Source organism: Phyllobates terribilis, unplaced genomic scaffold (genome assembly GCF_046119375.1).
Source record: "Phyllobates terribilis strain yellow unplaced genomic scaffold, ASM4611937v1 Scaffold_1__5_contigs__length_1240528914, whole genome shotgun sequence".
NCBI lineage: Eukaryota > Metazoa > Chordata > Amphibia > Anura > Dendrobatidae > Phyllobates > Phyllobates terribilis.
In genome coordinates this window covers 1,128,761,889-1,128,787,943 of record NW_027362761.1, presented here as the reverse complement: position 1 = coordinate 1,128,787,943, position 26,055 = coordinate 1,128,761,889, and the positions used below count along the sequence as shown (strand labels likewise).

The 26,055-nt window shown below is 48.0% G+C and overlaps 1 protein-coding gene across 4 annotated transcripts in view; it reads right to left on the bottom strand.

Annotated features, from left to right (window-relative positions):
- The window catches only part of LOC141161763 (uncharacterized), a 647,860-nt gene that overhangs the window by 471,678 nt on the left and 150,127 nt on the right, over positions 1-26,055 (bottom strand). For 3 of the 4 annotated variants that reach the window (XM_073647060.1, XM_073647089.1, XM_073647080.1), the window contains exon 2: positions 1,970-2,031. The exons of the other annotated variant lie outside the window; for it this stretch is intronic. The gene's annotated coding sequence lies outside the window, so the exon portion shown is untranslated. The remainder of the gene's footprint in view (positions 1-1,969; positions 2,032-26,055) is intronic. 4 annotated transcript variants of the gene reach the window in all.

The following is a 26,055-nucleotide window of genomic DNA, read 5'->3' as shown; positions in this document are numbered from 1 at the left end:
ATTGTTAGCGGACACCATGTTGTGTTTGGAGAGCCCCTGTGTGCCTAAACATTGGAGCTCCCCCACAAATGACCCCATTTTGGAAACTAGAGCCCCCAAGGCACCTATCTAGATGCATAGTGAGCACTTGGATCCCCCAGGTGCTTCACAAATTGATTCGTAAAAATGAAAAAGTGGAAAAAAAAACACTTTTTCATTTTTACGAATTTTTTTGCATTGCTTTATTCTGAGAGCTGTAACTTTTTGATTTTTCGGATGATGAAGCTGTATCATGGCTTGTTTTTTTCGGGACGAGATGACGTTTTCAGCAGCACCATTTTTATTTATATTCGTCTTTTTGATCGTGTGTTATTCCATTTTTTGTTTGGCGGTATGATGATAAAGCATTGTTTTTTGCTTTGTTTTTTATTTTTATTTTTTACCGTGTTCACTGAAGGGGTTAGCTAGTGGAACAGTTTTATAGGCCATGTCGTTACGGACGCGTTGATACCAAATATGTGTACTTTATTGTTTGTTTGTTTTTTTTTTCATAATAATATTTATTGATGGGTACATTATATTTTTATTTTTAGTGGGTTATTTTTTTTAAAATATTTTTACAACTTTTTATTTTTTTATTTTTTTCACTTTTTGGGAGTTTTGTTTTACTGTTTTACTTTGTCCCACTATGGGACTTACACTTTTTTTATTCTGATCGCCTGCATGGCACAGGAATGCAGCACCATCCCTGTGCCATGCAGGCAGTCAGCGCTGGACAGGGAGAAGATAGTTTGGAGATGCACTGCGCATGTCTAAACAATCTTCCTGCTGTCTGGCGACCCGGATGTTGTCATGACGACATCGGGTCGTCATGGCAACACCTGGGAAGCCGCGGCAGACAGCGCTGGAGGCCGGAAGAGGAGGTGAGTATACCGATCACCTCCCCTTGCCACCGCAATGCTGCGATCGACTTCGATCGCAGCATTGCGGGGTTAATGTGCTGGGAGCGGTGCGGGACCACTCCCTGCACATAGTACCGGGTGTCAGCTGTGACAATCAGCTGACACCCGGCGGTGATCGCGCCCGCACAGCCTGTGTGTGCGAGCGATCGCGATGACGTACTAATACGGGTCAGGCTCTTAAAGCCCAGGGCACTGACGCGCATTAGTACGTCATGGACTTTAAAGGGGTTAAAGGGTTTTAGTGACCATCATGTTCTGTATATACAGAGCTGTGTGGGCTCTGTATATACAGAGGACATTATTTGTTGTAAATGGGGACATTATTACTTTTTAGGGGGTATTGTTACGTTAAGTAGACATTCAAGGTTATTTGTTGCTGGAAGGGGGCATTTGTAATAACCTTCAAAGGAACATACATGGCATTATAACCTTCTAGACAGGGACATTAATACTTTCTATAGGACACTATTTAATTTTTTTAAATAGGATGTAATCATAGTAATGACACAATGTTTTAAATATTGGGTTTACTATTCCATTCCTCAGGTGCAAGCAGAATAGAGACTTTTTGTAGGTTGTGATTCGAATAGATGGAAATAGTGTGGGAAATCTGAGAAGTCAAATGTGTCTTTGTTGTAGACTTTGCAGCCAAATCCTGGCTGGAAGAAGTTGTCATGTCGGTCTTACGATGGAAAAGACGGGAAAAGTGAACAACACCAATCAGAAAGAACATCAGCTGTAAGTCACTATTTATAAATGTACTGTACTCTCCTATATGTTCTGCAGGACTGATATCTATCACTATATGATCACTGTATGGGGGTAATATTGGCCTTTTTAATAGTGTTTTTATTTTCTTTTTTTATTAACAGCTTAAGGTATTTTAGTCATTATGCAGTAGAAATTGTATGGTGGTATCATTGGTCTTTGTATAGAGGGTTTTCTTATGTAGAGGTAATGGTTATACTATAATATACAGTCGGGAAAATGAATATTTGATACACTGCCAATTTTGCAAGTTTTCCCACCTTCAAAGAATGAAGAAGTCTGTAATTTTTATCGTAGGTACACTTCAACTGTGAGACAGAATCTAAAAATAAAAACCAGAAAATCACATTGTATGAATTTTAAATAATTAAATTGCATTTTATTGTATGAAATAAGTATTTGATCACCTACCAACCAGCAAGAATTCCAACTCTCACAAACCTGTTAGTTTTTCTTTAAACCCTCCTACTCTGCACTTATTATTTGTATTAATTGCACCTATTTGAACCCGTTATCTGTATAAAGGACACCTGTCCACACAATCAATCACACCCCAACTTCTCCACCATCGCCAGCACCAAAGAGCTGCCTAAAGACACAAGGGCAATGACATTAAAAGAGCTGGGACATTAGTCTCAAACATTACAGTTAGTAACACAGTATGCCATTGTGGATTAAAATCCTGCAGGGAATGTAATGTCCCCCTGCTCACGCCAGCACATGTCCAGGCCCATTTGAAGTTCGCCAATGACTATCTGGATGATCCAGAGGAGGCATGGGAGAAGGTCATGTGGTCAGATGAGACTAAAATAGAACTTTTTGGTATCAACTCCATTTGTCATGTTTGGAGGAAGAAGTAGTATGGGTATAACCCCAACAATACCGTCCCAACCATGAAGCATGGTAGGTGAAACATCATAATTTGGGGGAGCTTTTCTGCAAATGGGACAGGACGACTGCACCGCATTAAAGGGAGGATGGATGGGGTCATGTATTGTGAGATTTTGGCCAACAACTTCCTTCCCTCATTAAGAGCATTGAAGATGGGTCGTAGCTGGGTCTTTCAGCATGAAATTGACCTGAAACAAACAGCCAGGGCAACTAAGGTGTTACGGGTCTGGATGGTGGAACCACAGTGCCATGGTAAAAGGAGGGACCATAGGAGCGTAACTAAGTGCCCATCAGGACCAACCCTGGCTACACAGCGGCTTAGTCGACTCTGTGAACCAGTGAGGGACCGGGAGGGTGGACCAGGTGCCACTCTGGGACCGACCTGGTGCGAGAGCAGGCGACTCCCATGGACAGGCACAGTGGAGGACTCGCAGCACAGGAAGACAGACGGGCGGTAACAGCTGGTAATCTGGCAGGCGGGCAAGGCTGGTAGTCAGACTGCTGGGCGCGGCTGGTAGACAGGCTGGCGAGCACGGCTGGTAGAAAGGCTGGCGGGCAGCACGGGGACTTGAGAACTGGAGAGGCAGTTTAATGCAAGCAAACAACACCATTGCCCAGGCACTTCCATTTTGGAGGAGGTGCCTTAAATATCAGCTGTCCTCTGGCCATTGGCCAGGGACATATTAGGCCGGCACACGCAGCCCCTTTAAGAAGCAGGGAGCACGCCCTAAGCTCAGTGCCCGGGAATCTGCGCGCTATGTGCGCACCTCGGGCATGCACAGCCAGTGGAGCGGAGGATGCCGGACCTGGGTCGCGTCGGTAAGGGGATCGGAGTCTATGCCGGGCAGGAGGCAGAGACGCCGGCGCTACAGTACCTCCCCTTTATGCCCCCTCTTCTTAAATCCCGCAAGAAAATTTTCCAGAAGAAGAGGAGCATTAATGTTCTCCCTTGGCTCCCCCTTCCAATCCACAAGAAAAAAGTTTTTTCCTCTTACACTCTTGGTATCCAAAATGTTCTCTACCTCAAAAACGGCCTCAGCGCTGACTGGAGCTGGAGCGGTATCCGGATCATCAGAGAAAGGATTGAGGACAACAGGCTTGAGGAGAGACACATGTAAAGAATTGCGTATCCATAAGGAGGCAGGAAGTTTCAACTTGTACGCCACTGGATTAATTTGGCTCAGAATTTTGAACGTACCAAAGAACCGCGGACCCAACTTGTATGAAGGCATCTTGAGACAAACATACTTGGAGGAAAGCCAGACCTTGTCCCTTGGACGGAATAGAGGCGGGTCCAGACTTCTCTTATCAGCATGTCTCTTCATCCGCTCAGAGGATTGTAGCGATGCCGTTTAGTGTACTCCCAAATCACCGAAAAGTCTATGATGAGAGACTCCGCAGCAGGATTGTCAGCAAAAGCAGAAACTGGAAATGGAATATTGGGTTGCTGACCGTACACCACAAAGAATGGAGATTTAGCTGAGGATGCACTTACATGGTTATCGTAAGAAAATTCGGCCTAAGTTAGGAGCTCCAGCCACTCGCTATGATGAGCGTTGACGAAATGCCGAAGGAAACTAGTGAGGATCTGATTGATATGCTCAACCTGACCATTGGAATGAGGATGATAGTCCAAAGCCACATTCAGCAACTTACATGTGGTTCTCCAGAAGCGTGAAGTAAACTGAACCCCTCTATCTGAGACAGTATGGAGATGTAGGCCGTGGAGACAGAACATGTGAATGATGAAGTCTTTGGCTAGCACTGGAGCAGAAGGAAGGCTAGCAAGGGAATGAAGTGAGCTATCTTGGAGAAGCGGTCAGCGACCACCCAAATGACAGTACAACAGGCCCATACAGAAAGATCCGTGATGAAATCCATCGCGATATGTTGCCACGGAGCAGAAGGCATGGGAAGAGGAATTAGTCGATCAGTAGGAAGTTGTCTAGACGCATTGTTACGGGCACAGGAAGACCAAGAACAGTCAATGTCCTTGCGCAGAGTCGGCCACCAATAATGTCGGGAAATTAGCAGAAAAGTCTTCCTCTGACTGGCATGTCCAGCCCGTTTGGACGAATGAACTCAGAGTAAGACCCTCCTCCTATCCGGAGCTGCCACAAAGGTCTTACCAGGAGGAAGATGAGACCGGTCAAGCGAGGATACAGTCATTATTCTGGAGGGTCAATGATGTGCAGGGGCTCTTCCTCTTGATCGGAAGACAGGAATGAGCAGGAGAGTGCGTCTGCCTTAATATTCTTGTCAGCTGGACGGAAATGGAGAGTGAAGTTGAAGCGAGCAAAGAATAGGGATCATCCAGTCTGACGAGGTTTGAGTCATTGAGTGGATTGCAAGTAGGAGAGATTCTTGTGATCTGTATAGATGACCACTGGGTGCAAAGCCCCCTCTAGCAAGAACCGCCATTCCTCCAATGCCAGTTTATTAGCAAGCAGTTCTCGATCACCAATGGAGTAATTACGCTCCGAAGGAGAGAAGAGCTTGGAAAAGAAGGCGCAGGTTACCATACGCCTGGATGAAGACTTCTGGGTGAGAACTGCTCTGGCACCAGAGGAAGAAGCGTCAACCTCCAGGAAGAACTGCTTGTTACCGTCAGGATGATGAAGTACCGGGGCAGAGGAGGCGGCTTGTTTCAAGTTAACTACATTGCACTTAAATCCTGAGGTGTAGCTATACCCACAAGGGGTTAATTAAGGGTGAGGGGTCATAATTAAGGGTTTATAAGGGGCAACTGGTTGGGGCATCCAGTCCTTTGGAAGTGCATTGAGCTGTAGGGTGGATTGCTGCTAAAAGGGAAAAAAAAGAAAAAAAAACCTCTTTAAATCTTCTTCCTTAGCGAGTGTGAATGAGCGGAGTGTGAACGGAGTGTAAGTGCAAACGGAAGTGTGTGACTTGTTTTTCAGTGACTTGGATTCAGGGAGTTTGGAAGGGGGGAATTTGGACTGAATTGCTGTCTGTATTTTATTAATTCTTTGCATTTCTTTTTACTTAACATTTCTGTCTAGTGCAATCCCCATTAGGAAATTAGCTCCATTATTGACAATGCTATCAAGTGTACATCTTGCCACATGTATGCAATCGTTGAACAGCCGGTCATGGATGCATACTGCTGTGCAAATTGTGCATTTGGAAGCCCAGGTACTGGATCTAAATGAGCAGCTGGCAACACTGAGATCCACTGACAATTTGGAAAGGAGTCTCCTGCTCACTGAGCAGCTGCTCACTGGGGTATATGTGGGGAAGGGTGGTAGTAGGAAGCTGCAGGACAGTGAGGGATTTAGCTGGGTGACAGCTAGAAGGGGGTGTTGAGGGAAGAGTGCCAGGGAGGCTAGTCCTGATCTGGCACACCCCAATAAGTTTGCAAAGTTGGCAAATGAGGGCGGTGTCGGTACAGGGGTAGCACTGCTGCAGCAAGGCATGTCCTCTGAAAGCCGGAGGAGTGTCAGCTCCAGTAAGGGGGGAAATAGGAGAGCAGGGCAGGCCAGGCAGGTGCTGATAGTGGGGGACTCAATTATTAGGGGAACAGATAGGGCAATCTGTCACAAAGACAGAGTTCGTTGAACAGTGTGCTGCCTACCTGGTGCACGAGTGTGGCACATTGCTGATCGGGTTGACTGGTTACTGGGAGGGGCTGGTGAGGACCCAGCGATCATGATGCACATTGACACAAATGACAAAGTTAGAGGTAGGTGGAAGGTCCTTAAAGATGATTTCAGGGAATTAGGCTGCAAGCTTAAAGCAAGGACCTCCAAGATGGTATTCTCTGAAATACTACCTGTACCACGTGCCATGCCAGAGAGGCAACGAGAGATTATGGAGATAAATAAGTGGCTCAGGAACTGGTGTAGGAAGGAGGGGTTTGGGTTCCTGAAGAACTGGGCCGACTTCTCAGTTGGCTACAGATTCTACGCTAGAGACGGCCTGCACCTCAATGGGGAGGGTGCAGCTGTGCTGGGGGTGAACAAGGCTAGAAGGTTGGAGAAGTGTTTAAACTAGGGATTGGGGGGAAGGTATTCATTTTATAGGCGGGAAGATTGTGCCCAGGTCACTATCTGCACTAATAAAGAAATTGGGGGTGGGGTTAGAACAGTCAATATAGTAAGAAGGAATAGAGGTACAGAGAGATACATAAAATGCATGTACACTAATGCCAGAAGCCTCACCAACAAAATGGAGAAATTAGAATTAATTTTGTTGGAAAATAATTATGACATGACATGGGGATATCTGAGACATGGCTGGCCGAGAGCCATGACAGGGCAGTTAATTTACAGGGCTATAGTCTGTTCAGAAATGACCGTACAAACAAGCGAGGGGGGGTGTTTATATGTAAAATCATCCTTAAAACCCATCGTGCGTGAGAATATATGTGAATCTAATGAAAATGTAGAGTCCCTGTGGGTGGAGATAAGGGGAGGGGGAAAAAATTATAAATTACTGATATGGGTTTGTTATAAGTCTCCAAAAATAATGGAAGCAGCGGAGAATATCCTCATAAAGCAAATAGATGAAGCAGCAACTCAAGGAGAAGACATTATTATGGGGGACTTCAACTACCCTGAAATACATTGGGGAACAGAAACCTGTAGTTCAAGCAAAGGTAATAGGTTTTTGACAACTATGAGAGACAATTACCTTTCACAACTTGTTCAGGACCCAAAAAGAAGGGGGGCACTGCTAGACCTAATATTAACCAACAGGCCAGACCCCATATCAAATATATGAGTAGGCGGTCACTTGGGTAATAGTGATCACAAAATAATAAGTTTTCATGTATCCTTTAATAAGATGTGTAGTAGAGGGGTTACAAGGACACTAAACTTCAGGAAGGCAAATTTCCAACGGTTGAGAGATGATCTTAGTACAATAAACTGGGACGATATCCTGAGACATAAAACTACACAAAGCAAATGGGAGACATTAATTAGCATCCTGAATAGGACCTGAGCACAATATATACCCTATGGCAATAAACATGCTAGAAATAGGAGGAAACTACTATGGCTAAATAGAGCTGTAAGGGGCGCAATAAGTGACAAAAAAAGCATTTAGAGAACTAAAGCAAGTAGGTAGTGATGAGTAGTGTTGAGCATTCCGATACTGAAATATCGGGTATCGACCGATATTCGCGGTATCGGAGTTCCGATACTGAGTTCCAATACTTTTAGAATATCGAATACCGGAATCGGAAGTTCCCATAATGCCTGCGCTCTGCAGTGTCTCTGAAGAATGGCAGCGCTCAGCTTACAGTACTTGTCATTTAGTGTTAAAGGATTTATTAAAAAAAATAATAGTGTTTTCATGCACAGTCTCTTTAAAAAAGCCGGCCAGCAATTCATCAGCGGCATACACCGGTACCCGACAATTTAGAATAGAAAGAATAGAGCATCACACATAGATTAGATAGATAGAAACATGTCTGTCACATATATAATAAGTACAGTGACAGTGTTGATTACTGTACTTGTCATTTAGTGTTAAAATAAAGGATTTATTTAAAAAAAATTGACGTGGGGTTCCCCGTAATTTTAGTCTCTAGCGGAGGTTAAGCAGACGGCTGGGGCAGATGTTTGAAGCCTGGGAAGGGGGTAATACCCACGGAGCTTCCCAGGCTACTAATATCAGTCCCCAGCTGAATACCTATCCTTTACTAGCTATTAAAATGGGGGACCTCAAAAAAAATGACGTGGGATCCCCCCTATTTTAATAGCTAGCAAAGACTAGGCAGACAGCTGGGGGCTGATATTAATAGCCCAGGAAGGGTGCTATGAATATTGGCCCACTCCCATCCATAGGATGCGCCAATTCTGGCACTTAGCCTCGCTCTTCCCACTGCCCTGTAGCGGTGGCAGTGGGGAAATAGGGCTGGGGTTGATGTCAGCTTATAATGCCAGCTGACATCAAGCCCAGGTTAGTAATGGAGAGGCGTCTATAAGACACCCCCATTACTAACCCCATAGTCAAAGTTAAAAAAAAAACACAAACACCCAGAATAAAGTCCTTTAATTGAAATAAACACACAATTCTTTATTGTTCTAAATTAAACCGTACTTACCATCACGCCCATTCCAGCTGAAGCAAACGATCTCCTGCAATAAAAGTAAAATAATAAAGCAACCTCATCCTTACCTTTCCATGGTTCCCAGGACAGCTTCAGCTCTGCTACATTCACATAACAGGCTGGATCGCAGCAGAACGCTACCATCCAGCTTGCCATGCCGCAGACACTGAGAAGCGCAGGCATGCTTGCGCTCCTCAGTGTCTGGCTGTGACGGCATCCAGATGAGCCGAGTTCATGTACAATGAACTCAGCTCACCTCATGCACGTCACTGACAGCATTGGAGAATGACACTAAACTCTGAAGGGTAATCAATACAGAGGAGGACAATTTTATATTACAGGAGGATCTATGTAAACTAGAAGCTTGGGCTAATAAATGGCAAATGAGCTTTAATGGGGAAAAATGTAAGGTAATAAGGAAATAAAATGTATAATTATATGCTTAATTGTAAAACACTGGGCAAAACTGTCACTGAAAAAGACCTGGGTGTATTGGTGGACGACAAGCTCACGTTTGGAGGCCAGTGTCAGGCAGATGCTGCAAAAGCAAATAAAATAATGGGATGCATTAAAAGAGGCATAGATGCTCATGAGGAGAACATAATTTTACCTCTATACAAGTCATTAGTGCGACCACACTTAGAATACTGTGTACAGTTCTGGTCTCCGGTGTATAAGAAAGACATAGCTGAACTAGAGTGGGTGCAGAGAAGAGCGACCAAGGTTATTAGAGGACTGGGGCTTCTGCAATACCAAGACAGGTTATTACACTTTGGGTTATTTACTTTGGAAAAACGGAGGCTTAGGTGTGATCTTATTACTATGTACAAGTATATGAGGGGACAGTACAAAGACCTTTATATTGATCTTTTTACTCTGAGGCCTGAGACGGGGACAAGGGGGCATCTTCTATGTCTGGAGGAAAGAAGGTTTAATCAGAATCACAGGCGAGGATTCTTTACTGTAAGAGCAGTGAGACTATGGAACGCTCTGCCGCATGATGTTGTAATGAGTGATTCACTACTAAAATTTAAGAAGGGCATGGATGCCTTTCTTGAAAAGTATAATATTACAGGTTATATATACTAGATTCATTGATAGGGCGTTGATCCAGGGAACTAGTCTGATTGCCGTATGGAGTCAGGAAGGAATTTTTTTCTCCAATGTGGAGCTTAGTGTTTGCCACATGTTTTTTTTTTTGCCTTCCTTTGGACAAACATGTTAGGCTATGGGTTGAACTAGATGGACTTAGTCTTCCCTCAACCTTAAAAACTATGTTACTATGTTACTACCATGCACGAGTACAGAAGATCTCAGAAGATATCATTCACCAGTTCTTGGAAGACAGCCTGTGCATTGAAGAGTCCGAAGGGCATCACGGGTGTTGAATGCCATCTTCCACTCATCACTAGAGATGAGCGTTGTTCTACTCGAACTGTTCGCCAATCTCAAATTCGAGCTGTTTTGGGCGGTGTTCGAGCCGGTCGGCGAACACGAACAATTTGAGAAAAATTCGGCTGTTCGAGGTTATGTTCGATAACTGTTCGTGCACCAAAATCATAACTGGATTTTTTCTCAGTAATGATGAAAATTAATGTTAATACGCAGTTTGAGTGTACAGCGGGGCGGGGGGAGGGGCAGGGGATGGATCTCTGCAGGAACAATGAAGATCTCCATTTTTTTTTCTCTTTCCCACATTTGCAGTGGGGAGGTGCAATCTGTCAGCCTATCAGCAGCGCACACACGGAGCGAAGTGCTTTTTTTCACACAAGCAAGGGCATGTGTGATTGGCAGTGTATGTCACATGTCCTTGCCCTATAAGACCAAGCCATTTTCCCCGTCGCCACCATTTTCTCACTGCTGCAGCTGCGTGTTAGACGGCACCGCTGTTGCTGTGTGCGCTATACCTTGTTAATTTCAAGCCAATTTTCGCACAAATATACAGATAGCTTGGGAGTAGGGAATAGTTGTGATTGCAGTCCTTTTAAGGACTAGGTTACAGCATTTCCTACGACTTTTATCAGGCAGGTCTGTGCTCTTAAATAGATAGATTGTGGGAGTAAAGACTAATTGTAATTGGAGTCCTTTTCAGGACTAGGTTACATCAGTTCCTATCAGTTTTTGCCAGGCAGGTGTGTGCCAGTGCTGTGCAAGTTTTTTTCACAGCATTTGGCTGAATCTAGCAAAGCTAATCCTTTTTGGCCTATTGCAGAGTGTGTTAGTCAGTGGAGTAGCCTATCTGTGTTGCAAGATATACCACCTGTGTATAGAATACCAATTTTTTTACTGAAAAAATATTTGGGCTTCTAGCGGTGTGTGGGACTTGGTCTATTAGTCCATCTATACTGACCTCCATCAGGTTGCAAATTAAAAATAATTTTTTTCTGCATCTAGCTCTGAAAAAATATTTGGGCTTCTAGCAGTGTGTGGGACTTGGTCTATTAGTCCATCTATACTGACCTCCATCAGGTTGCAAATTAAAAATAATTTTTTTCTTCATTTAGCTCTGAAAAAATATTTGGGCTTCTAGCAGTGTGTGGGACTTGTTCTATTAGTCCTTCTATACTGACCTCCAGCAGGTTGCAAATTGAATATAATTTTTTTCTGCATCTAGCTCTGAAAAAATATTTGGGCTTCTAGCGGTGTGTGGGACTTGGTCTATTAGTCCATCTATACTGACCTCCATCAGGTTGCAAATTAAAAATAATTTTTTTCTGCATCTAGCTCTGAAAAAATATTTGGGCTTCTAGCAGTGTGTGGGACTTGGTCTATTAGTCCATCTATACTGACCTCCATCAGGTTGCAAATTAAAAATAATTTTTTTCTTCATTTATCTCTGAAAAAATATTTGGGCTTCTAGCAGCGTGTGGGACTTGTTCTATTAGTCCATCTATACTGACCTCCATCAGGTTGCAAATTAAAAATAATTTTTTTCTGCATCTAGCTCTGAAAAAATATTTGGGCTTCTAGCAGTGTGTGGGACTTGGTCTATTAGTCCATCTATACTGACCTCCATCAGGTTGCAAATTAAAAATAATTTTTTTCTGCATCTAGCTCTGAAAAAATATTTGGGCTTCTAGCAGTGTGTGGGACTTGGTCTATTAGTCCATCTATACTGACCTCCATCAGGTTGCAAATTGAATAAAAAAAATTTCTGCATCTAGCTCTGAAAAAATATTTGGGCTTCTAGCGGTGTGTGGGACTTGGTCTATTAGTCCATCTATACTGACCTCCATCAGGTTGCAAATTAAAAATAATTTTTTTCTGCATCTAGCTCTGAAAAAATATTTGGGCTTCTAGCAGTGTGTGGGACTTGGTCTATTAGTCCATCTATACTGACCTCCATCAGGTTGCAAATTAAAAATAATTTTTTTCTTCATTTAGCTCTGAAAAAATATTTGGGCTTCTAGCAGTGTGTGGGACTTGTTCTATTAGTCCTTCTATACTGACGTCCAGCAGGTTGCAAATTGAATATAATTTTTTTCTGCATCTAGCTCTGAAAAAATATTTGGGCTTCTAGCGGTGTGTGGGACTTGGTCTATTAGTCCATCTATACTGACCTCCATCAGGTTGCAAATTAAAAATAATTTTTTTCTGCATCTAGCTCTGAAAAAATATTTGGGCTTCTAGCAGTGTGTGGGACTTGGTCTATTAGTCCATCTATACTGACCTCCATCAGGTTGCAAATTAAAAATAATTTTTTTCTGCATCTAGCTCTGAAAAAATATTTGGGCTTCTAGCAGTGTGTGGGACTTGGTCTATTAGTCCATCTATACTGACCTCCATCAGGTTGCAAATTAAAAATAATTTTTTTCTTCATTTAGCTCTGAAAAAATATTTGGGCTTCTAGCAGTGTGTGGGACTTGTTCTATTAGTCCTTCTATACTGACCTCCAGCAGGTTGCAAATTGAATATAATTTTTTTCTGCATCTAGCTCTGAAAAAATATTTGGGCTTCTAGCGGTGTGTGGGACTTGGTCTATTAGTCCATCTATACTGACCTCCATCAGGTTGCAAATTAAAAATAATTTTTTCTGCATCTAGCTCTGAAAAAATATTTGGGCTTCTAGCGGTGTGTGGGACTTGGTCTATTAGTCCATCTATACTGACCTCCATCAGGTTGCAAATTAAAAATAATTTTTTTCTGCATCTAGCTCTGAAAAAATATTTGGGCTTCTAGCAGTGTGTGGGACTTGGTCTATTAGTCCATCTATACTGACCTCCATCAGGTTGCAAATTGAATAAAAAAATTTTCTGCATCTAGCTCTGAAAAAATATTTGGGCTTCTAGCGGTGTGTGGGACTTGGTCTATTAGTCCATCTATACTGACCTCCATCAGGTTGCAAATTAAAAATAATTTTTTTCTGCATCTAACCCAGCCAATAGTTTTGGCCTAATACCACAGTTTGGCCACTCAGCTCTGCTCGGTTACCATCCATTGTTTTTTTGTGCAAACAACTCCAGAGTTGTGAATTAGTTAACCACCAAAATGAGTGGAAAAAGGACTGCTGCTGGTGGAAAGGGGAATAGGCGTGTTGGGAAGGGGAAAAAAGGTTGTGTCCGTGGGGTAGGTGCAGAAGAAAGACCATCTTCTAGCCAAACTAAAATGTCTACTTCTTTTAGCGGACAATGTGATAAGATCCCTTTCTTACGGCCACGCCAATCGCTACAAATTCCAGATGAGGCACAAAAACAGCAGGTGCTTCAACGGATATCAAGTGCTCCTTTAAGTGGGCTCTCCTCCACATCAACTTCAACATCACAAATACTCCAGTCCTCAAAGGTGTCACCCAAATCGCACTTGCTTCCTCACAGCTCCCAAATCTCCAGCTGCCCGTCTGAGTATGAGGTAGAACAGATGGTTGAGTCTGCAGAGCTGTTTACTCATACTATAGCCTGGGAATCAGAGGTCGACTCCAGCGCTTCTGTGAATCCAGACGAGGAAATGATCTGCACTGATGCCCAGAATCTTTATGAGTCGGATCCAGGACCAGACGCAGAAGGTTCTGACCATAATGTAGACCCTCATTCCCAAACTGTAACTCCTGTTGGTGGAGACAATGAGGAAGACGATGATAAGACTCAAATACCTGATTGGAGCGACAACTTTAGTTTTTTGTCAGGGCAGGAACAGGTTGGCTCTGAGGACGACGGGTGTGATAACGCACAGGGTGATGATGATGAGGTCGGAGATCCCACTTACTGTCAACCCACAGTCAGCCAAGAGATGAGGTCAGCAGAGGAGGTGGAGGAAGATGCTAGTGACGACGAGGTCAGGTTGCGCCTTCCTGGACAGAGACGTAGTACTGGAAGCACGTCAACAACTGCATCCTCAAACACAACTCTGCCTCTCACCACAAGTCGTGGTGGCTCTTCAGGTCGCATGGGTGCTAAGCCTTGCATAGCCTGGGCATTTTTTCAGATCGATAAAGATGACCCAACTCGTGTTATCTGTAACATTTGTCAGCAAAAGCTAAGTAGAGGCCAAAAAATACATAGTTTGAGTACTTCATGCATGAACCGGCACATGGACATGAAGCATAAGTTGCAGTGGGAAGCTCAGTGTGCTACAATGCGGTCTAGCCGGCCGGGCCAACCACCGTCTGCCATATCTTGTGCATCCGCGGCCTCTTCATCCTCTGTGACTGGGGGGACAGCAGTCACACCTGTTTTGGGGCGCAGACCTGCCACCTCTTTACCCGCAACAGCCAGCGTGATTGGCAGGTCATCATTTTCTTTGGAGGTGGTAACACCAGCTGGTCTTGAGCGCTGTCCGACATCGATAGCACCACCTTTGGATCAAGGCAACCTAACATGTCCGCCTGCATCTTCCTCACAGACCGGCAGTTTGCCGGGGACACCCTTATCAACCCCGTCTAAGCACAATAGCCAGCCCTCGGTCCCTCAGATGTGGACAAGTAAAAGACCATTTCCTCCTAGCCATGAGAAAGCTAAGAGGTTGAATTTCACCATCTGCAAGCTCTTGGCTACAGAAATGATGCCTTTCCGCCTGGTGGACACAGAGGATTTTCGAGACCTTATGTCCGTCGCAGTGCCCCAGTACCAGATGCCCAGTCGGCACTACTTCTCAAAGAAAGGTGTGCCTGCGCTCCACCAGCATGTCACACACAACATCACCGCTTCTTTGAGAAACTCTGTGTGTGACAGGGTGCATTTCACCACAGACACTTGGACGAGTAGGCATGGACAGGGGCGTTACATGTCGCTGACTGGGCACTGGGTAACTATGGTGACAGCAGGACAAGGGGCTGCTGTCCAAGTCTTGCCGTCCCCACGAGTTGTGCGTCAATCCTCTTTATGTCATTTTTCCTCCACTGCTTCTGCCTCCTCAACCTCCTCTCGGTCTTCCACCTGCACCCAAAGCCTGTCTGGTCATGCCACAAGCTTTCTAACTGCGCAGAAGGGATCCTGCACACCTCCTTACTATGCTGGCAGTAGGGCTCAACGTCATCAGGCGGTTTTTACATTGAAATGTCTGGGAAATGTGAGTCACACAGCTGAGGAGTTGTGGTCAGCTCTGGAGAACCAATTTCATGAATGGTTGTCTCCACTGGACCTGAAACCAGGGAAGGCCGTGTGCGACAATGCTGCAAACCTGGGTGCGGCCCTTCGCCGGGGCAATGTCACACACGTGCCTTGTATGGCTCACGTGTTGAACCTGGTTGTCCAGCAATTTTTAGCCCACTATCCCAGACTAGATGGCCTTCTGCAGAGGGCACGGTCGCTGTGTGCTCACTTCCGCCGTTCGCATCCCGCAGGTCAGCGACTTACATCTCTACAGAAGTCGTTGGGCCTGCCACTTCACCGGCTAAAATGCGATGTGCCTACCCGGTGGAATTCAACTCTGCACATGTTGCAGCGACTGTGGCAGCACCGACAAGCCCTGGTGCAATACGTTCTGACGTATAGCCTGGGCCAACGAGATTCAGAGGTGGGGCAAATCACGCTGGAGGAGTGGTCTCAGATCAGGGACCTATGCACCCTTCTGCACAGTTTTGAAATGGCGACGAAGATGTTTAGTGCTGACGATGCCATTATCAGCATGACTATTCCGGTGATTTACATGCTGGAGCACATGTTAAACAGAATTCGGAGTCAGGTGGTGGCACAAGAGGAGGTGGAGGAAGTAGAGGAGGAGGAGTTGTATGCGGAAGGGCTAACATCTGCAAGGTCCAGACGGTCGGCAGCACCAGGGCGGCAGGCATGTGAGGGTGGGGGAGATGATTTTACCAGGGCGCATGGTAGCAGCCAAACTAGTGAGGAAGGTGCAGGAGCCCAGGAAGAAGTGGAGGACGAACTGATGGAAGACTCATCAGATGAGGGAGACCTTGATCACATTTCTGTTGTGCGAGGTTGGGGGGAGAGGACAGAGGAAGGAAGCATGATTGTTACCTCGCCACCAACACAACAGGGACTTGGTGCTCCTGGATGCGCAACACACATGAGTGCCTTCTTGCTGCACTACCTGCAACATGACCCTCGAATTGTGAGAATTAGAAATAATCCTGACTACTGGGTTGCCACACTGTTAGATCCCCGGTACAAAAGTAAATTTGCAGAAATTATTCCTGCCATAGAAAGGGATGCACGCATGCAGGAGTATCAGCAGAGACTGTTGCAGAATCTTACATGTGCTTTTCCACAAAATACCAGTGGTGCACGTAGTGAATCTCACAGTTCCAACTTGCCAACCGTGGTCTGTATGGAATTGTTCAATAAAGGGCCCAAAATTAAGATAACATAGATGGGAGAGGTCTCTATGAATAGGAATTCCTAAGTATTTGATACCCTGTGAGGGCCAGGCAAAGGGAAAGTTGGACTGGATGGAATCCTATATGGATTTAGGGAGGGAGACATCGAGGGCCTCAGACTTCGCTGCATTGATTTTAAAATTTTACCATGTAACAAAGTGATCTATTTCAGCCATAACAGCAGGGATGGATATATGTGATTGAGTGATATATACTAGGACATCATCAGCAAATAGAGAGCACTTGTACTCGGTGCCTCCCACCTCAATCCACCTAATATTGGGGTTATGGCGAATTGATGAGAGCAGGTGCTCCGTCACTAGGATGTATAAGAGAGGGGACAGAGGACATCCCTGCCTTGTCCCATTGGTGATTGTGAAAGGTGATGAAAATGTTCTGACGCACCCCCTGGGCCTTGGGACACCCGGAGCCGGACCCTTTTTGGTGGATGCTGGTGGTTGTAGTCTTCGTGGCGGCGATCCGGTTCCGTGGCTCAGGGCGGTCAAACCAGTGGCGGAACTATTTATGTGGTTTTGATGTTTAAATGTCCGACTACGCCACCCGTGGATTGCGGTCAGAGTGAACCGCCGCTACAGGGCAGACCGCTAAGGCTGGTGTTGTGGGTGCAGCAGAGCGTAGCATAACTCCCCACGGGAGGAGAATAGCCTCAGGGCAGTGTATGCGGAGGATGGGGGTGATGGTGCAGGGCAGCAGCAGTAATGACACGGAGTCAGTGATGCAGTTCAGGGCCTTTACTCACAGTTCTTATTATCCAGACCATGTCTGCAGGTAACGGCTGCCCACGTCGTACTGTGCTCACCAGGTGAGGGGCTCAGACAACTCCCAGATAACTTTGGAGCGCTTCACAGGACCCCCTTTGTGTGTCCTTTGTCTGGCCTTTCTTACCAACACTTCTGTCCGGCTGCCTCGGGCCTCCTCTTGGTAAACTTGGCGCCAGTTTCCCTGACCCTATGTGGTGCCTTCCTAGCGGGTGGAGCAAGGGGCTGCGCCACATAAAATGTCAGAGCCTCCGGTTTCTAGCTGAGGGTCGTTTCCTGCCTCCACTAGTTCGGGGACCGGTCTCCCCCTTTGGCCTGACCCCTCCACGCAGGTGGATTCGGGCGTGCGGTGGCGACTCGCCCGTCCGCACCCCTGGGATCCCTTCATTCCTCGTTCCTGGAGCCTTCTCCGCTCCTCTTCCTTCCTTCTCCCTCTTGCAGGCCTGGGCCTCTGTTACTAGGCCCGCCTCCGGAGCAGAGCTCATGCAGAGCCCCTGCTCCCTGCCACTTCTGCTCAGACTTCTCTGCACTGAACTAAGATGGTGCCCACCTTTTATACTCCCTTCTCAATGCACCCAGGAACTGCTTCCTCCCTGCTCCTGCACTGCAGGGTTCCCCTTCCTCAGTGTTCCCTCCCCCCACTCCAGCCAGGGACAGGGACTGTCGTGCCCATCTCAGGGGCATATTGGTCGCCCTGCCCCACGGCAATGTGGTGTAATGCATGCAGGTGTCGGGTCCTGATCCACACTCCATCCTTATCTGAGAGTGAGATATCACACCTCTGGGTGAGGTGCAATACGTCTGTAGCAACCGAGCCCTCGGTGCTACAGTTCCATTTATCTTCAGCCTAGGTGACGTATTGTGATACAGGGCCGTGATTTTGGCTATAAAAGGGTCCCCTAGACCCCTACCCCAAGCTTTTTAAGAGAATCATATATGGCGTGCCAGGAGACTCTATGGAATGCTTTCTCAGCATCCAACGAGAGTATCTACTTACAAATTTTTAACTGCATCTAGCCCAGGAAATACTTTGTGCCTAGTAGCAGTGTCTGCTAGTCAGCGGATTATCCCGGCTGTTAAGCAAGCTACACCACCTGTAGTTTGGACACTTAATTTTTTCAAAGGAAATGCTTCGGGACCACGGGATACTTAGTGAAGAGCATCAGGAGGCACCCCAAGGCATAGGGGCTGGGACTGGCACTAGGATGCCTTGCGGTGGACAGCCGAGCTCGATCCTTATAAAAGCTTTTTAACTGCAGCAGCTTTAGTGGACGCTACTGGAGCTGGAATTACGCGGCTGCTGGCATGAGACTTGCCCTCCAATAGATCCTTGTAAATGGATTTAAAGTGTATTCATTCAAATTAGAGGGACAATTTAAATTAAAAAGCTTAGAGCTGCCTCCACCACAGGGGGGCTCTCTCGACCCACCAGCGGACAGGCACCAGTATTGGGAGAGGGGGGCTGGCCGTCAGGGTTCACCGCGGCTCTGGCACAAACCCGGCGACACGGAGGTGGCACGGGCAGGAGCGGACTGGCCGTCTCGGCTTCTCACTTTTTGGATTTTAGAAGGGCATGACATGCCTATATCTGTGTCTCCCCCTCCTTTTACTCCTCCACCTCTTTTCTTTTCGCATGACTATATGTACTTGTCACTTTTCCATGTGTTAGTTGTGTCTTCTGAGCAGTTTGTCAGCTTTTGGACACCTTTGAAGGTGTTTTCTATGTGTTTCTATGTGTTTTTGTTTGCCTGCCATTGGTTTTAACGGTGTTCGAAGGTGTTCGACGAACAGTTCGACGAACAGTTCGGCGAACACACGGGTGTTCGACGAACCGAACCGAACTCGAACACTACGGGGGTGGCTCAACACTACTCATCACCCTGGCGAATCCGGATAAGATTGTATGCACCACGGAGATCGCGCTTAGTAAAGACCTTGGCATCCTTGAGGCGGTCAAACAACTTGGAGATGAGAGGATACTTATTTTTGATAGTGATTTGATTCAGGCCCCTGTTGACGATACACGGGCGAAGAAGAGAAATCCTTCTTCTTGATGAAGAAGAATCCTGCTCCAGCCATAGAGATGGATTTCTGGATAAATCCCCTAGCAAGATTCTCTTCTATGTACTCGGACGTGGCTCGTGTCTGTGACACCGACAGGGGGTAAATTAGACCTCGTGGAGGTTAAGTACCAGGGATGAGGTCAATAGGACAGTCATACAGTGTATGTGGTGGTAGTGTCTCGGTCTCCTTCTTTTCAAAGACGTCAGCTTAAGACCAGTAGGGTGCCAGCAAGCCAGGCAAATTAGCAGATGTGGACGGAGGTCAAGCAGGACGGACAGGAACCAAGCAGGTCTTGGGACACTCCTGACCCCAACAGAGTAATTCTCCCGAACTCCAATTCAGAACCGGCTCATGTGTTTGAAGCCAGGGTAGACCAAGCAGAAAAGAATGGGAGAGGCCGAACAGCACACAGATGAAGATTTTGTCAGAGTGTAGCATTCCTACCTGCAGAACTATAGGCTCGGTGATGAACAAGATGGATTCTGAAAGAAGCTTCCCATCCACGGAGGAGACCGCTAACGGATCCGCAAGACGTTGAATAGGGATCTGATACTGCTCCACAATGGCATGTTGGATGAGATTCCCAGCAGCACCAGAATCCAGATAGGTAGTATAAAAAAAGTGTGTCTTAAAGCAGGTGATCGATATAGACAGAGTATATCGTCTGAGTCTCTGCCTCCTGCCGGGCAGAGACGCCGTTCCCCTCACCGCCTCGGTCCCGGTCCGGCGTCCCCTAGCTCCCCTGCTCCTGATGCTGCTGTTGCATGCACCTTCCTGGGCACTGTGCTTAGGGCACGCGCACGCTCCCTCCCTCTTAAAGGGGCCGTGCACGACGTCCTAAAGAGTCCCCGGCCAATGACCGGAGGACCACTCCTATATTAAGCACCCCCTCCAAAATGGAGGTGCCTGTGCAAGGTTGTTGTTTGTGTGCTAACACTCTCCTCACCCCTCAGGTTCCAGTGCCTGCCAGCCTGTCTATCAGCCGTGCCCGCCAACCTGTCTGTCAGCTGTGCCCGCCAGCCTGTCTGTCAGCCATGCCCGCTAGCCTGTCTTCCTGCTGTGCCCGCCGGCTTGCCTACCTGGATCACCTGTCAGGTTAACTGCTGTATCCGCCTGCTTGTCTACCCGGATCACCTGTCTGGCAACCAGCCGTACCCGCCTGCTTGCCTACCCGGATCACCCGTCAAGCTACCTGCCGCTGTACCTGTCAGCCTCAGCCACCTGACCCGTGAGAGACGTCTGCTCTCACACAAGGTCGGTCCCAGAGTGGCACCAGGCTCCCCTGCCTGGTCCCTCCTTGGTTCACGGAGTCAACTAAGCTGCCATGTGGCCAGGGTCGGTCCGAGCAGGCGCTTAGTTATGCCCCTCTGGTCCCTCCTTACATCCCAGCAGAGGTTCCACCACCCGGACCCGTAACAGTTTGCACAGGCCATGGAATCCGGTGGCTCCCAGGCTCCTTTGCTCTCAGACCTGTACCAGGAGGTCTCTCACCAGAGAGCCCAACAGGATACTATCCTGTCCTACCTGCGGACAGTCAACTTCCGCCTGGACGTGCTGTCCACCTCGACTGTGTCCGCCTCTAACCGAGCAGCACCCGCTCCGGCGGCTCCTCAACCCAGTGGCATCCGCTTTGGACCCCGGCTATCAGCTCCTCCACATTATAGTGGTGACCCGGCCCTATGTCGGGGCTTCATAAATCAGTGCACGCTGCACTTTGAACTCCTGGCATACCAGTTCACCTCCGACCGGGCCAAGGTGGCGTTCATCATGTCTCATCTCACCGGAGAGGCGTTGGCATGGCTTAACCCTCTGTGGGAGAGAGGGGATCCTCTGGTGTCCGATCTTCTGGCTTTCCGCGCGGCCTTCCAGAAGGTGTTCGATGAGCCCGGACGAAAATCTTCTACTGCCTCCTCACTTCTCCGACTCCACCAAGGGAGCTTCACTGTGGGCCAGTATGCCGTACGTTTCCGAACCATCGCATCTAAACTTGCCTGGAACAATGAGGCCCTGGTGTCTACCTATTGGGAGGGCCTTTCCGGATGGATCAAGGACGAGCTAGCCGGTCGTGACATACCTCCCTCCCTGGACGACCTGGTGTCATTAGCAACCCGGATTGACATCCGTTTCCTGGAACGCGCTAAAGAGATGACCCATGAGAGAAAACCTCCGCGCCTCGCTCCTGTCTTCCACAGTTCAGTCTCGCAACCTGCACTCCTCCCGGGTGTCTTCTCCAGAGCAGATACAAATTGACCAAGTCAAGATGGTCAAGTCTCGCCAGGAGACCCTTCATGGCGAGGGGAGTTGCTTCTATTGTGGCAATATTGAGCATCAGATCCGCTCTTGTCCGGCGAGACCGGGAAACTCCAGTGTCTAGGACCACTCTGAGAGGTCGTCCTAGGCAAGCGTTCTTCCTCTCTGCCCTTGACTCTGTCCGTTTCCGTTACCAGTGGTGAGACCTGCTTCTTCGAGACTGCCCATCTGGATTCCGGAGCCGCTGGGAATCTCATTCAACAGGCCGTTGTGGATCGTTTTCAGATTCCTACCATACGTCTGGCGAATCCTTTAGCGGTTTCCTCTGTGCATGGAAAGCTTCTCCCTGAGACCATCTTGTTGGTCACTGAGCCTGTAACTGTTCAGGTGGGAATGCTGCACTCGGAGAAGATCTCCTTTTACGTACTGTCCGGTCTCTCTCATCCCCTCTTGCTTTGCCTGCCTTGGTTACAGAGACATGAGCCCGTCCTGAATTGGAGCTCAGGTGAGGTGCTCCGCTGGGGTCAGGAATGCCATAAGACCTGCCTGGTTCCAGTTCGTCCTGCTCGACCTCCGTCTACTCCGGGTAACCTACCTGGCCTGCCAGCACCTTACTGGTCCTATGCGGACGTTTTTGATACAAAGAGGCAGAGACACTATCACCTAATAGGCCATATGATTGCCCCATCGACCTAATACCTGGTGCTTCACCTCCTCGCGGGTAAATCTACCCCTTGTCGCTGGCCGAGACCTGTGCCCTGTCTGAATATATTGAAGAAAATCTTGCTAGGGGATTTATCCAGAAATCCACCTCTCCGGCTGGAGCAGGAATCTTCTTCAAGAAGGACGTCTCTCTCCGTCCTTGTATCGACTAAAGGGGCCTAAACCAGATTACCATCAAGAACAAGTACCCCCTGCCTCTCATCTCGAAACTGTTTGACCGCCTAAAGGGTGCAAAGGTCTTCACTAAGCTCTACCTGCGTGGGGCATACAATCTGGTCTGGATCTGCCAGGGAGATGAGTGGAAGACGGCATTCAACACCCGGGATAGTCACTACGAGTACCGTGTGATGCCCTTCGGTCTCTGTAATGCTCCAGCCATCTTCCAGGTGTTGGTAAACGATATCTTTCAAGATCTCCTGCATTCCTGCGTGGTGGTGTACCTGGACGATATCTTGGTGTTCTCTCCTGATCGGCCCTCTCACCGGAGGGATGTTCGACAGGTACTGCTGAGGCTCCGGAAGAATTGCCTGTATGCTAAGTACGAGAAATGCCTCTTTGAGCAGACCTCCCTGCCATTTCTGGGGTATATCATCTCGGAGACCGGACTGCCGATGGATCCCGAGAAGGTGTCTGCCGTCTTAAAGTGGTCCCGACCTGAGGGATTGAAGGCTATTCAGTGGTTTCTAGGATTCGCTAACTACTACCGCCTCTTCATTCCTCATTTCTCCTCCCGGACAGCTCCCATCTCTGCTCTTACCCATAAGGGAGCAAATCCCAGGGAGTGGTCTCCCAAGGCAGAGAATGCCTTTGTCCCTCTTAAACAAGCCTTTTCTCCGCTCCAGTGCTACACCGTCCTGATGGCAATAAACAATTCTTCCTGGAGGTTGATGCCTCTTACTCCAGAGCCAGGGCAGTGCTCACCCAGAAATCCTCATCCGGGCTAATGGTGACCTGTGGCTTCTTCTCCAAACTCTTCTCTCCGACCGAGCGTAATTACTCCATAGGAGATTGAGAACTGCTGGCTATCAAATTAGCGCTGGAGGAGTGGCGCTACTTGCTTAGGGGGCTCTGCACCCAGTGGTCATCTACACTGACCATAAAAACCTTGCGTATGTGCAGACCGCCAAGAGACTAAACCCGCATCAGGCCAGATGGTCTTTGTTCTTTGCTCGATTCTGGTTCAATCTCCATTATCGCCCGGCAGACAAGAACATTAAGACTGACGCTCTATCCCACTCTTTTCTGTCTTCTAACCTGGAAGAGGAGCCTCTTCACATCATTGACCCCTCCAGAATAATGACTGTTGCTCCGTTTGACCTGTCTCATCTACCTCCTGGTAGGACCTTTGTAGCGGCTCAGGATCGGAAGAGGGTCTTACTCTGGGGCCATTCATCCACACTGGCTGGCCATGCCGGCCAGAAGAAGACACTTCTGCTCATTGCCTGGCACTATTGGTGGAGCACCCTGCGCAAGGATGTTGCGGATTTTGTTGCGGCTTGTTCCTCTTGTGCCCGTAACAAGATATCTAGACACCTTCCAGCCGGTCGTCTCCTTCCTCTTCCCGTGCCTTCCGCCCCCTGGCAACATATTGCAATGGATTTTATCACGTATCTGTGTCACCCAGGGAGAATATAGGGGACTCGGAACCCGGGCCTTTTACCTTGTTTAGGATGTCACGGCAGTCGGCTCCTGGGCCCGTACTTTGGGTCTCTCTTTTAAAAGGGGTTTTAGTGTACAGTTTGTCTCGTGACGCCACCTGTGGTTTCCGGTAATGGTTACCGGCGCTGCTGCAGACCTCCGGGGGTGATGTGATGGCAGCTGGGATGTTTCTGCTCCCCACAGGCAGAGCGGGCCCCCGGGGCAGTGTAGGTGCAGATGGTGGTGATGCTGGGGCTTGTAGTGCAGGAGAGATGGAGCAGCAGGAGTAACTGACAGAGACAGGGGGTTCACTTCAGTACCTTTACTGGTGCGGATGTCAGGTACGGTCCAGGGTACTCGGTAGGAAGGGTGCACTTCAGGACTTCTCCCCAGTGAGCGGGTATAAGGCCTCCTGGTCCATGTCTCCCTCTCTCTAAGCTCCTGGCTAGCCTGCAACTGGGCCTAGCTTCTGTGTCGTGCTGTTCCTTCACCTGTCGCTTGGTAGTAGGACCTTTCTCTGGCAACCACTATCCCTGGACGCCGGGGCCTTCGTGGTTCCTAGTCCTGTCAAGGGTTTAGCTTCAGGTCGACCAGGGACTTGTAGTCCTCCTGGTATACTGGTGATCCCTACTGGGTATAAAGGACCCTGTAGGCGCGGACCCGGTGTCCGGTTTGTGTCTTGGGGTGAGCCTATGATGCTCCTCTGCCCCCTCAACTCCTCTCTCCTCTCCTCTTTGCCTCTGGCCACGCTTAGGGCCCTCAGAACACAGCAGCAGACGTGCTGCTTCTTCACTGCTCTCAGTGGCAGCACGCTCTAAACTCCACTAACTTCTGACTGTACTGCCTGGCTCCACCCTCCATATATATATCCCTAACAGGGCTCCCTCTGGTGGTATGAGGTGGAAGGGTGGAGGTGTCTGTTTGTAATGAGGGCCTCTTGTGGAGAAGTCCGTCCATGCACCCTTTTGGGTCCTGTGGTACCTGTGAACAGCAGGGTGCCACATATCTCCCGGTATCGGCCGGTTGTACTGTCATTTGGGTGGTTGCTGACCACTTCTCCAAGAAGGCTCGCTTCATTCCTCTGCCTGGTCTTCTGTCTGCACCTGTGCCGGCTAAGGACTTTATCCATCACATCTTCCGTCTCCATGGCTTACCCCACCACATTGTCTATGACCGAGGAGTTCAGTTCACTTCTCGCTTTTGGAGAGCCACATGCAAGCTGCTGGATGTCTCTTTGGATTTCTCTTCTGCCTATCATCCTCAGTCCAATGGTCAAGTGGAACGTATCAATCAGATCCTTGCCAGCTTTCTTCGGCACTTTGTCAACGCTCACCATAGCGATTGGGTGGAGCTCCTGCCCTGGGCCGAGTTCTCCTATAACAACCATGTGAGTGAGTCCTCTGCTAAGTCTCCGTTTTTTGTGGTCTACGGTCAACACCCCCGGATTCCGTTTCTCATCTCTGCTTCAGTGGACAATCCTGCCGCGGAGTCTCTCGTCAGTGAATTTTCAGCGATTTGGGAGGACACTAGATCTGCGCTTCTTGAGTCTTCCAAGCGGATGAGGAAGCATGCTGATAAGAGACATCTGGATCCGCCTCAGTTCTGCCCGGGGGACAAAGTCTGGCTTTCCTCCAAATATGTCCATCTCAAGATATCATCTTATAAGTTGGGTCCGCGGTTCATCGGTCCGTTCGAGATTTTGAACCAAATAAATCCAGTGGCTCACAAGCTGAAACTCCTGGCCTCCTTACTGATTACCAACTCCTTTCACATGTCTCTCCTCAAACCTGTTGTCCTTAATTCTTTCTCTGATGATCCAGGTACCGCTCCAGCTCCAGTCTCCGCTGAGGACGTCTTTGAGGTAGAGAACATTTTGGCCATCAAAAGGGTAAGAGTAAAGACTTTCTTTCTTGTGGATTGGAAGGGGATTGGTCCTGAGGAGAGATCTTGGGAGCCCAGTGAGAACATTCATGCCCCTTGACTTCTTGAAAAATTTCTTGCGGGCCTAAGGAAGAAGGGGCGTAAAGGGGGGTTACTGTAGCGTTGGCATCTCTGCCTCCTGCGGGGCAGAGAGGCCGTTCCCCTCACCGACGCGGTCCCGGTCTGGCGTCCTCCAGCTACCCTGCTTCTGATGCTACTGTTGCGTGCAGATAG